General features: G+C 38.9%; 1 protein-coding gene across 1 annotated transcript in view; it reads left to right on the top strand.

The window, feature by feature from the left end:
- The window catches only part of BTBD6 (BTB domain containing 6), a 552,040-nt gene that overhangs the window by 192,085 nt on the left and 346,219 nt on the right, over positions 1-13,736 (top strand). Inside the window, exon 3 of the mRNA XM_075843801.1 lies at positions 12,864-12,925. The gene's annotated coding sequence lies outside the window, so the exon portion shown is untranslated. The remainder of the gene's footprint in view (positions 1-12,863; positions 12,926-13,736) is intronic.

Below are 13,736 nucleotides of genomic sequence, written 5' to 3'. Positions count from 1 at the left end.
AATAGTATATAGCTGGGATCTTGGTCTGTTCCCTAGGGCTTGCACCCACACTTTACCGGTGCTGCTGGATTTGTTTGTTTTTGTCTGTATATATACATATATATTAATAGATTTTAAAAAAAACAATACTTGGTTTTTCGGTCCTCTTTGCTCCCTCAAAAAAATAAACTGCAGCTCTCCCCGCAAAAAAATAAGCCCTCACACTGCTCAATTGACGAAAAAAAAAAAATTATGGCTCTCAGAATGTGGCAACACAAAACTATATATTTTTTTAAGAAATAATTTATTTAGAAAATTGGTAAAACATAAAAAAAACATTACAATTTGGTATCTCTGTGATAGTTTCAACCCGTAGATTAAAGTAAACATGGTTTTTACTGCTTGATGAACGCCGTAAAACGGAAAACCCCAAATAATAATAGTGCAATCGCTGTTTTTTTGGCCATTTCACCCCCAATTTTTTTTTTACCATTTCCCAGTACAGTATATGATACATTAAATGTGCCATTAAAAACTACAACTTGTCCTGCAAAAAACAAGCCCTATGTGGACAAAAAAAAATGAATATAAATGTTTATTGCTTTTGAAAGTTGGGAAGGAAAAAACAAAAATTGGCCGTGTCATTAAGGGGTTAAACGAGGTTCCATGACACCTATGTATGAAATTATAATACACAGCAGTGCTGTATGCTCAGTGTGTTTGATCTGATCAGCAGCTGTCAATTTTGTAAAGTGGAGAAATATAAAAAAAAATCCTGCAATACGTTCTTATGTAATTTCGATTTTACAGGACAAAGTTGTTTTTTGCCATTAGACCTGTATTGTTAGGTTATAAATTATTGAATGGTGGACTTTAGTTACCATTGGGTCACTATCCTGGGTGTGCCTTCACAGTTCACATCCTAGGACCAGAGGATCCTGGATTTGGCTGCATCTTCACACCCCATCATATGTAGTAGAAGGTGATCTTCAGGCTGAATGTCCATCCCTTGTTTGCTTCTGTTGTCTTGGGTGTGTATGTTGTCTTGGATATTTACAATGGCCATATGGAACGTAAATGGGCTCTACCTCACAGGGCATCCCTCCTCAGCTGCAGGAGTTCCCTTTATAATATGTATGCCTATTGACTACATATAATGCTCTTGGTTTTTATGCGGATGTTAATTTGGAGCTACACAATATCCCTGTGACAAGGCAGAACAGTCCACTTGCTTGCGATATTTACGTTCTAAAAGGACAAGAATGATGTGAATTTTTCTGGACATGAATATGGGCCATGTGCCTGTCAAATATAAATCAGTGGCCTGCTGCAACATTGGTGCACGTGTAGCCTTTTATCATTTGTTTTATAATGTTCTTACATTACATTTTACTAAGGCTTCATGCACACGTCTGTGAAATTCTTCCGTGTGCTATCCGATATATGGCCATTATACACTAGAAACCTACATCTACCCTCTGCTTACAAAGCATTGATACAAGAAAATCTTTGGTGGTTCTATTATGGTGACTGATAAAAAAAATGTTTATGAATAAAATTCTGCATGATAAATACATTCTAAAAGTTTTATATTTAGCACATGTTGGAAATATAATAAACAATGTATAGATATTTTGTGGGTAAAAACATGATTTATTATGCATACTTCAATGTGCTGTTATTTTTGGCATTCTATTTTTTTAAAGAGCATGTCACTCAAAGTGCATTCATTTAGTTTAGCAACAAGACACACCATGTACATAAAGCAGTTGTGATCTTAAAATCTATATGTAAGTTGCAACTTATATTCCTAAAACTGTACCACATATAAAAAAACCTGATAATTTTGATGTTGAAAAAACTGGGGGTAAAAACTGCAAAAGCAAGAGGGAGAGAGCATATTATAGTTTTGAAAAATTTCAGCAGACCATCAGTATTGCGCAGTTCAATATGCAAAACTTTCACTTAACACCTGGTTAACACCACAGAAGGTCCCAAATGTAGATGGCATCAGAACATCAAGATGTTTAATGACGTTCAGCTGCTGTTCTAGCCTTCACCACAGGTAAATGCTTAGCTGAGTAAGTTTGTGGAGGCATTTGTGGAAGGCACAGTACTATAGGGGCATCTGTGGCTTAATCTTTGGAAATTTAGGGCCAATAAAAACGTTCATGGTGGACTTTTTTAGTGTGTGGTATTAGTGGTGGGGGGGGGGTTGTTACTTGTTTTTGATGTACAACTGTTGGAGCATGTGGTATCATATTTTTCTGGTATCATACTAGTCAATCCTACAGGCCATCCTGAATTTGTAGTTTAAACAGGTTTGTTTTTTTTAACATATAGCGCCATGCTGGTGTAAGTGATGTCCATATAATCAGCAAACCTATCATAAAGGCCAGTGACTTCTGAAGCCATAAAAAAACAACATTGCGTGAGACCATGTGAGTCAGGCCCTGTTCACATCACGGAGTCCATGTTAGAGGTATACGTCGGGAGGATCTCACAACGTATACATCCGATGGAAGGCTGCAGTGTACGTATCCCACTATATGGGCAGCGTGTGAGTGCAGGCTCTGAGGGACAGACCAAGTCCCAGATACACAGAAGTCAAAAAATGAGCAGCCACTCCAATAGTAAGGGTGAAAAAAGTGGGTACTTTTATTGCCAGTGCAACGTTTCAGCTCCGTTCACTCCATTTCATTGCTTACGAAAGGCTCCAGTGAACGGAGCTGAAACGTTGCACGGGCAATAAAAGTACCCACTTTTTTCACCCTTACTATTGGAGTTGATGCTCATTTTTTGACTTCTATATATACGTCATCATTCCCAGCCAGCTTCTTTCACTGCAGACACAGCGTGACGTCACCCACAGGTCCTTCAACCTTGGCGTCGGAAGAGAGAAGACACCACAGCTCCAGGCGTACAGTTTAATTTGCAGCAGCATCACCATGTGCAGGTAAGCATAGTAAACTCCCTAGAGACGAGCATATTAACCTTTTGGACGCCTGGAGCCGATGTATCTTCTTTGTCCGACGACAAGGTTAAGGGCCTGTGGGTGATGTCACGCTGTGTGTCTTTAGTGAAAGAAGCTGGGTGGGAACGATGAGAAGTGGATGACGCTGATTTGTCAGCGTCATACACTTCTATTCACAACGCCCAGTTGGTAAAAACACAATACACGCCCAGTTGTTAAAAACAATACACGCCCAGTTGGTAATACGAGAAAACACGCCCAGTTGTCCATTGAAAAGCTCATTTGCTCATAACTTGGGCAAAAATGATCGTTTTTTAAAAAAAAACAAACGTTGATGTTATCTATATTGCAGCGCCCATCACATTCAATAGGAGATAGTGATTTGATAATCTGGTGACAGAGCCTCTTTAAGTAATTGTCATTATGAACTTTTATACTTGTGTTGTAAAGTGCACTTTATACAGCTCCTAACTGAATGCTTTCTAATATGACTATTTTAACACACTGTTTTCCATGATACCCTAATTCTGCTTTCCTCTGATGACATTTTTGGCAGGAAATATACAGACCTGGAAAATACAAACATGGAAAAAAATACAGCCTTTTCAATACTCCTGTATTGTAAGGTCCTGTACATAGGATGTGTTTATCACCTTGTTTTGATGCCACGTAACTTCTGTCTAAAATCCTGACATACATAATATACAGTATATATGTAAATCTAATTAGTGTATCTTCGCCTGCTTTTCTTTGATGCTGTTGGGTTGCTTTGTGCCATGCTGCGAAAGAAAAAAAACAATGCTGGCTGCAGCAATTAATACAGGACTTTCATTGCCCGGCATCCAGCTGCCAGGCAACTTAGGAGGCAATAAAATAGCTTTTCAAGCAGTATTTACCATAAATTTATTATGTTTGGGTATTTTGCTGCTTTTTTAGTAAGAGGCTGTCTATTTTACAATTTAAATATACGGAAAAAGAAAGGCACCTGAATGAATTCCTTGCAGAGGCTCTCTCACATACCCCAAGACTTTTGTGTGTTGTCCTAGGTAGTAATGAAGCAGAAATACTACTGTAAATAGTGATGTAGGTTTGGTCTCCCTTGGATTGGAGGATAGGCTGGACAATCTGCAGCATTAGGTTTTATTGGCCGTATTTGACGCATCGCAATAATTCTAGGGCTACATGGCTACTATAGTCACGTGACATAAAGATTGCAATGTCAAAATGCAAGTAATTCCTGTGAATGTGGTCACGTTCCAACAATGCAACTTAAAGTGATTGCGTCCGCGACATGACAGTCACAAAAATCTAAACTTGTATGATAATGTAAGTCCTTTGCAACTGTCTCATTTGCGGCATGTCAGCATTTTTTTTTTTTTTTGGGCATTGTTTGGATGTCACAATGCCTAAATTACATGCATCATCTCTCAACCAGACGTTTTTTTGTGACTTGATGTCTTGTGTCTAATTTCATCGTGTGGCCCTAGCCTAAAGGTCCTTTTACACCAGCCAATTTTGGCCGTAACAATGAGACCACTCGTTGTTCCGTGCTCATTTGCTTCTTTCACAAGGAGCTGTGTATGGGGACAAGCAATCCCCAAATATTCATACTCATACATTTTCATCATGTCGGCAGCACATCTCCCTGTTTAGACAGGGAGATCTGCTGCCGACAACGATAATATTTTCTGCTGTGTAAACTATACGATCAGCCGATGAACAAGCGTTTGCTCGTTCATCGGCTGATCGTTGCCTTGTTTACACAGGGCAATGATCGGGAACAAGCGTTCATATGAACGCTTGTTTTTTGTTTATCAACAATTTTTATTAGAATGAGAAAAATATACAATATATTGCAAGGCATTGCAATGAAAAATCAAAACTCTACAATATAATTTTGTAAATACCAATCGCAAACAAATTAGGAGGTAACCTCCCGGACATCAAAATAATAGCAAATTAAGAAGATCATCGCTATAACCGCGATGTAGTGCAATATTAGGGAAACCAGTCCCAAGAAGCTTTATATCTATGGGATATTAATTGCTAGCGTCTAAAGCAAGTAGATTTACAAAAAACACAAAGACCAGACAACGAAGGGGAAACACATTCAAACACGAAAGCAGCAGAGAAGCAGTGACACAGGTATTCAAAAGAGGCCATCCAACCAAAGAGACAGATCAGAACCATTCCGGAACAGCGACCATACTGTCCAAGTCCGAACAAACTCTTCGGGTCAAACTGCTTCGATCAACAGCCAGTAACTCCTCCATTCTATATGAACACTTGTTGGACCAATCAATGGCCCGTATGAAAGGACCTTAGGAGTCCAGATTTTTAAATCGTTGTGGTACAGACAAATATTTAGAGCCGCCAGTAATGAGAGTAAGTTTTTTAGTTGAGGTAAGCTAGGAGCAAAAGCAAATATCTATTCAGGCAAGTCATAAAGGTGTTTTAGAAAACTCCTTGAAATTCTATGATAATACAAATTGTGATTTAAGAACATTTAGTCTGCATGTGCAATCCACGAATCCATCACTGGATCGAATGCTCTTTCTTCCCACGGTTCCATCTCTGACCTCCCATTGAAATCAGAGAAAGCGTTTTTCGCTTGCGGCACTAGCAAACGCAGAGAAAAACGCCACAAAAACCGCGGTAAGAAAGTGCAGGCAGGTCAAAATCTGCCTCAAAATTCCTGAAGGAATTTTTTTGAGGAAGATTTTTTCTGCCTGCAAAATACTCTGTGTGAACAGGGCCTTCGAGTGGAATACGTCAACCTTTATCTATAATGGTTAAATGGATATGTCATGAACTTTCATGGCCCTTTCCATGACGTATACATTAAACAGATACCATTATAGTTTATGGATGACAGATGCCACTGTTAGGCATCTGTCACTCATAAACTATTATGGTATTAGTTTAGTCTATACGTCATAAAAAGCTATTGACAAGCCCATCGCATATACATTAAACAGATGCCTGTGATGTAGGCCATACAGTGGCTCATGTCTCTCATAGGCTCACATGTTAAAAAGAAAGTATACCAGGCGGTATAGTTTTTTTTGTGGGATCTCGTTGTATAAAATAGCATAGTCTAATACGCTCTTCCATACTTAAAAAAAACAAACCTAAAAAAGGCCAAAGGACAGTCTTTTGGCCTCCGTCGGGTCTAATTGGAACCCTATGTACACGTCTCGCGAAGGGCAAAACTTGATGTAAATGGGGTCTAATCCAGCACTTGATGTGAATGAGGTGTCGAATTAATTTTTTTGAGCAATTGGAAGTTTATTTATAATTTATTTTAATACTTACCAAAGCCATCATAAGCACGGTGAGCCTACAGCCATTGGTGATGCTTCCTAATGCTGATTGAATATTAAACTTAGTTCTGGTACTCTACTCTCCGTCATCATACTACCAGATTTGGAAACAGAAAATTTCCAGCTAATGATGTTTTTGGATAATTTGATGAATACTAGATCAGCTGGAATTCTCAACATTCCCTTTCAAGATGAAAGGATTTTCCTACACTATTCTAATGCCATAATTCCAGAAAATTAGGCTTTATGGGACCAATTAAATTATTTTTTATACATAACATCCTCATATTCTTTATAAATTTCTTAAAAAGCTGAAGGTTAATTCAGTTAGGCAGTTTACACAGTGAGATGTCTCACCAACACCTAAGGTAAGAGACCGCCCCTTTGTGCAGACCCACACTGTGCCAGGTGCATTACCAGGGGTGGAATAGTTCCATTTAATTTGAGAAATAGAAGGATTAAATAATAACTAGGATTTTATCCAACATATGGGTAATATTGAGTGTTTCAAATCATGAGCAATGTGTAATGGCTCTAAACATATACAGTCCAATCATAGGGCCAATTGTCCCATTAGACTGAATTATTACACTCTGTATGGCCACTTTATAGCTTTAGGCCTCATTCAGACTGGCAAATTGTATCCGTATTCAACTATCCATTTTCCAAATGTAACACCCAGTTCCCCCGTGGTTCTACTGAACCAAATTTACAGCTTTGTAGAAGTCTATGGTGCTGTAGGTTTGGTATAGTAAAATTACAGGTGCTACATCTTACAACAGATCATTAAATATGGGTACAAAACGGCCATCTGAATGAGGCCTAAATACTATAAAATTAACATGGTAATCGTTAAATCCATCATCTTAAGGGGGTTGTCTGGGCACGGCAGGGTTTTTCATACTGATGACCTATCCGCAGGATAGGTCATCAGTATGTGATTGGTGGGGGTACGACTCCCGAATCCCACACTGATCAGTTGTTCTGGCAACGGAAGTTTTGCAGTGCTCGGTGTCTGAATCATATGACTCCGACCACTGTATAGCGGCCATTCTGCAGTACTGCAGTAATCCCCCGATTGAAGTGCTCCAACTGACCACTGCAAAATCTCCGGGACCCAGAGGCAGCCGGAACAGCTTATCGGTGCGGGGTCTGGGTTTCGGACCCCCCCCCCATCACATACTGATGACCTATTTTGTGGATAGGTCATCAGTACGAAAAACTGCACCGTGCCTGCCCAACCCCTTTAACATTCATCAGTTGTAGAATATTTATTTATATTATATAATAGAATAGAATATTTATGGCCAGCTTGATCTACCATCAGGGGGCAGGTAACCTGTGGTCATTGCCTAATCCTAATGACATGAACTTTCTAGCTTGAACTAATTTATGGCGTTTTTATTAAGGTTTAATCCTCAATTTTATTAGTACTTTACAAAATATCTTATGTACAGCTCTTCTTGTACATCGTACTGGTATTAACCACTGCTTTGAAACATTACTTGGCTCCATTAATACTTCCTAAATATTTTATACAGGATCTGGTGATTCTGTAAATGCTATAATGGACCTGTAATATACTCGACAAATCATCTTATTATTGGGGACTTTTAAAATAGAAATAGTCTTAATACGTGAGAATATGTGACCAGAAGTATTTGGACATCCCTTCTTATTAGAGGTGTGTCCATTTCAGAAAACGTAGCTACAACGTGCATCAAATATAGTACACAACCACGTAATCTCCATAGACAAATATCCCTAGATAAACCACAGGTCTAATTTGTTGAACTTTTAAAGTGATGTCTCCGCTAATATTGACATTAACATTAAAGAGGGTGTCTCAAGTAAACAACCCTGTCCATATGTCCTACTAGAGCATATGGATGTCATAGAGGGGGGCCACTCATTCGGGACCCCCATCTATGAGCCAGAATAGTATGACATGGACGGCCATTCATTTGAATAGCCCGCATATAAAGCTACGTTTTCACTGGCCACTACAGATGTCTCGGCAGACGTCTTATCCCAGCAATGACAGATGATTGTCAAGGGTTAGTGACCTTCCAGTTAATAAGGGATTGTCTCTATCAGACAACCCCTTTAATGATACAGCAACCAGTAAAGACGTAACAAAATAGGTTTTGCTTTTCTTGTGTTTTTTTTAATTCTGATTTTAACTCTTATCATTATTCTAGAATGATGATGTAGAGATAAAGTTGTCTGTACTCGGAGTTGATTTCTCACAGGCCTGCTATCATCCCCATGCTGAATAATGCATTTTTGTATGACCTTCCAAAATGAATTAGGGTAGGAAAGTGATAACTGCTTGGAGCATATTTCTGATAATTGGTTGTCACTTTTTAGGACCATTAAGACATTGGCCTTTGGAAAAACTGTAATCGCTGTTTCTACAGTTGTATAAGAAGAAACTTGCAAAAATAAAAAAGCACCCTGACACCATTAAAGTACTTAATATATTCCCTACCATTACTTTAAAGTGACAGGTCTTATTTGAACGCGTGTTTGATGCACATCATATTAATATACCATTAAAGCCCTGTTCAATGTCTGTTCAGGAGAGATTCAACTGCCGTGATCTCCACTTATTCCTAGAAGGAAGAGCCCACAATGCTAGGTAGAGCACAGCAGCACCTTTTAGATTGCTCCCTGAAACAATGGCACACCCAAAACAAGTACTGGCACGGTACCAAAAGTAAAAAAAGCCACCATGGTTCCTTTGTTCTAAGGCATTTGTGGGGATCCCAGTGGTTAAACACCCATAATCAGAAATTAAGGGTATATCCTATTGATGAAGCATCAGAATCTAAAATTTTCTTAAGTCATAACACACTGTCGCTGGAAATCAGGGATATGTAGTAAATGGGGGGGGGGGCACTATTCACTCTTAATGGATGGCATAGAGGTACATACCAGAAAAGTATCCATAGCCAAATGCTAAAGGGTAAGCCACTGGAGGGGACCCAAATAATACGGAAATCTTGCAGGTCCCAGCACCTTTGCTACTCCATCATTTTGCTATATATTTTTCAGTATGTTTTTCCTTCATTTTTATTGTGGACTTTTCTGATGTTGTACATTAACCATGCAACAATTAAGTAGCTATGATATGTAAACTATTGGGTATTCCTATTGAGGAGTCATGCATTGGCTAACTAGAATTTACACATTGTGACAATATATAATTTATTTATTTTGATAATGTTATTCTATTGTTGATACATGCACAGCACTTTACTGCTTATTTATTATCATACTGTCACCCTATTAGTGGTATATACACAGCGCTTTATGGCATTTATAGAGAGTAGCTATAGACAGCTTGGGGGATGGTAAGGAGGGATCCGATTATCATGGTCTCATCCTCTTTAACTTTTTGCTACCTGTTTTGTACTGGTTTTTTTTATTGTTTATAATATGATTTTATATGCTTGCCTCTGTGTGTTCCCTAACAGAATTTATTTTTGACATGTAATTACCATATTAGTTCAAGTTTCACACAGCCCTTTTGTTGGTTGCTCTCAGCCCAATAGTGAATACTAATATTAGGTGTGTGTAGCATTTTTCATGTGTATTTTTGCACATACTCTAAGCTCATGCATGTGTGTTCATGTATGTTGAAGTGTGCATATGGGAGGCCCATACAAACATTTTTCGAGGGTCTCCATTTATGCCACTGGTCCGTACTGTACAACCGTGTATAATGCTCCAGCCAGTTTGATTGGAGCTTAGTTTTTATCAAAGGCCATGTATGTTACGAATTCCAATCAATTTAAGAAGGAGCAAGTAATAACAGACTATTAAAATCATTATGTCTCTACTTTACGCGGACATTTAAGTGAACAACTTCAGTGCTCATGTTTTATGCACAAGATGCCCTATTTTTATAGTGGAAAGACATTTTTGTCTCCAGACAAACAGAAGGTCAGTGTTTAGTCGTTTGAACTAAGACAAAAGACAGTCACTTTGTAATGACAGCAAAGCTTTGTAAGTGCAGAGACTGTGGGAGATTCTGGGACATATGGAAACAGACCGTGGGGACAAAAAAGATCTTCCAAAGGACACAATGCAGAGTAATTACAGTCTGATGCGCTTTGTTCATATAAATGTGTATTTTTTATTTAAAAAAATTTCTCCTACAATGAAGTATGGTCTCCATAATATTAGAATAATTTCTATGGATGAGCATTCCTTTAATTTGATTATCATTTACTTTATCAGTAGAAAGATAAATTAAATCATATACTATGTGTATATTTAGGTGTATGTAAATAAATATATATATATATAGCGTTATTTGTGCTGGATTATTAAATATCATGGGTCATAAAGAAGTACAATTACATTTTTGGGCATAAAGAAAAATGTTAAATATGTGCACATTTGTATACATAGTGTGTGTATAAATATACCTGTAAAGTGAATGAAAAAAGACAAAGGGGGGAATTTATTAAGCACTCCAGTTTTCTGGTGTAAAAAAGCTGCAATTTGCGTAAAAAAAATGAGCAACTTTTGCATTTTTACGGTGCCTCTGGCGCTTTTAAAAAAAAGCGGGTGGGGTTTACCAGGAGGGGGCAGAGCTATTTGCTGGCAGACAAGTTCACTTTAATTTACGCCAGAAAGCTCATAGCTGGTGTAGATTTCTTTTTCCGGCGCACAGACAGCCAGAGATGCGCCGAATTTATTAAGTGGCATGGGCTTTTTAATAAATTAGTCGCATTTTACTCCAGCGCTCTTTATATTACGACTGAGGTATAAAACGCTAGTCTTAATAAATCCCCCCCATAGGATTTATTATAATCGATATTAACTGCCCTTTTCTGCTAGTCCGTGTCAGTCGAAGACACAAAGCAAAGAGTCTCCACAGATAATTACATTGCTCGTCCCATAGAATATGTTGAGGTAGACGGAGTATTTGTGTTCTTTATAATACCAGGTAATTTAGCCGTGAATTGAAAAAAATTGTCTGACCTCTAAAAAGTCTGTAGTAATCAAAGTCTTCCCATTTGCACTTTCCTGAACTGAAGCGCATGTAATGTGTGAAAAGCCTCAGCAATTGGTCTTCTGGAAAAGGACACGGGTGTGATGGCTTTCTGCGATAACATAAGCACTTATTAAAATTGCTGACCCGCACCAGACCAGTCTGGAAAAGCATTGCTCTGTTACTGTATTTTGTTATGTCAGGGATGCATGTAATATAAACCACTTCACTGCAGCTTGTTTTCATTTGAGCTGTGGTTAGATTAGAATTAAATTTTGCACTTTGATTAATATTATTTATTGGGTACAAAGGCTGGTTTAAACAGATTGGAGTCCGTGCATAATCTTTTTTGATAAGGCCTCATGCACATGGACGTAGCCATGTGCACGGCCCGTAATTAAGGCACGGGCGGCCGTGGAGTGTCATCCGCGGGCTGACCGCAATTCATGGACCGTGCACACATTAAGGAAACCACGGTCGTGTGCATGGGCCCATAGAAATTAATAGGTCCGCGTTTCATCATGTTTTTGCGGATGAATTGCGGACGCAAAACCATGTTCGACCCCATGCACACGGTCGTATTTTTTGTCCGTAATTACGGACCCATTCATTTCTATGGGCTACTAACACCTTTCCGTATTTTTATGGATGGATGTCCGTTCTGTAAAAATGATCTGTAAAATATACAACATGTCCTATTCTTGTCCGTAATTACGGCACAGACTCCCCATATAAGTCTATGGGCGCTTCCGGAATTACGGACGGCTACTGATGTGCACCCGTAGCCGTCCATAATTATGGAAGCGTTGCTATGCGGCGCCAGGTTTTCAGATGTTGCATATAATTTGTGGCTTTCTTCTTTTTGTGGATCCGTAAATGCGGATTCAAATACGGATGTGTTTACGGACACAGTTCCGTATATACGGATAATTTACAGATGACTATAAATGACTATGAATCTGTATTTACGGACAGTATTTACCGTTGCATGAAACCTTCGGTCGTGTGCATGGGGCCTTTGTTTCAAAACTTGCAACAAAGGGAAAGTTCTTCTCTGGTGAATGTTTAATATACAGCAATTCCCTAATATACTTTTATAATTATAATTGCACTAAATGTAATCACATTTCCCCGTAGCCTTATAAGTCCGTTAGCAGGATATAGTTTGCTGTGCCTGATAGCCAGGGCTGCCGTAATACCTGATACAGAGAAATGATCAGGACGACATGTGCTCCCTACACACAAAAACACACACATATATATATATATATATATATATATATACATATATATATATATATATACATACATACATACACACACACACACACACACACACACACACACACACACGCACGCACGCACACACATCCATGTCCACACAAATCTGTGGGTCCCATACCACATCTTTTGGTGGATCCTTAACACTAATTGGGGCTTGTGCAGTTTTATTTACATGTTAGAAATGGTCCCCATGTTTTTAGTGTTATTAATACATCTGGATTTCTTGCAGATGTACTACAGATTTTTAAAGGATTTAACTGCGAAAAGACTGTGAACCCAGCCTTATTTGTCTTTGCAGAGATTTAGCCAAGAAAAGTGAAGGAAAATTTTCCGGGATCTCAACCAGTTATGAGGCATAAGGTAAGTAATCAAGACAAAGAGATTAAAAAAGCAGGTGTTAAAGTGATGTAACTGGAAGATCAAAGTTTCCATAGTTAGTTGATCGTTCTGCTCAAACACAAAAATATTCTATATCTTCTACCTAAGGGTAACACATCGTAATGCCGCTCTAATAGGATGGTCAGGAGCACTCACTCTGCACTCCTGTTGATCCACATGACCGCTGCCCCTTCTTTCAATGAATCACAGGAGTATCATGTGGGGTGACATCTGCTCTAATATATCCTTCCTGCACTGATGTACTGAGGTAAAATAACACTAAACACAAGGTTGTACGGACCGTACAGGCAGCACATGCGACTGCTGTGAGGTCACATTCTAGGTTGGCCTTATCCCCGTTTTAATGAGAACCTGCACAGGTATAAGGTCTTTATCGGTGCCGCAATGTTAGTGATGAAAAAGGATTGGTGGCACCAGGACCTCTTGTCATGGGTGGTTAGGAGAATGGTGGTTTCAAGCAGCATCTAAAAGTTTGGCCTAATTTTTATTTTTGCGGTCCCCTCGCCTTTATCTACGCCACTATGGACTTGGGCAGTTAAATGGGTTATCCAGGGAGTAAAGCTCTTTTCTTAGGGGCTGCAAATGAAATAAAATAAAAAAGCAATACTTACCTATTCTAGCACCCGGCCATCCAGCGCTGTCACTACGGCGGCATTCCCGGTGCTTGTTTACATGCACGTAGCATTTGACCCCGCTGCAGCCAATCAGAGGGCTCAGTGGCCATATGTTGTATTTCTGGCATTATGCCAGAAATACAATTCATCACCAGAAA

This window comes from Rhinoderma darwinii, chromosome 12, assembly GCF_050947455.1.
Source record: "Rhinoderma darwinii isolate aRhiDar2 chromosome 12, aRhiDar2.hap1, whole genome shotgun sequence".
NCBI lineage: Eukaryota > Metazoa > Chordata > Amphibia > Anura > Rhinodermatidae > Rhinoderma > Rhinoderma darwinii.
Note: the sequence above shows the minus strand (reverse complement) of the source record. Positions and strands in the feature narration are given on the sequence as shown.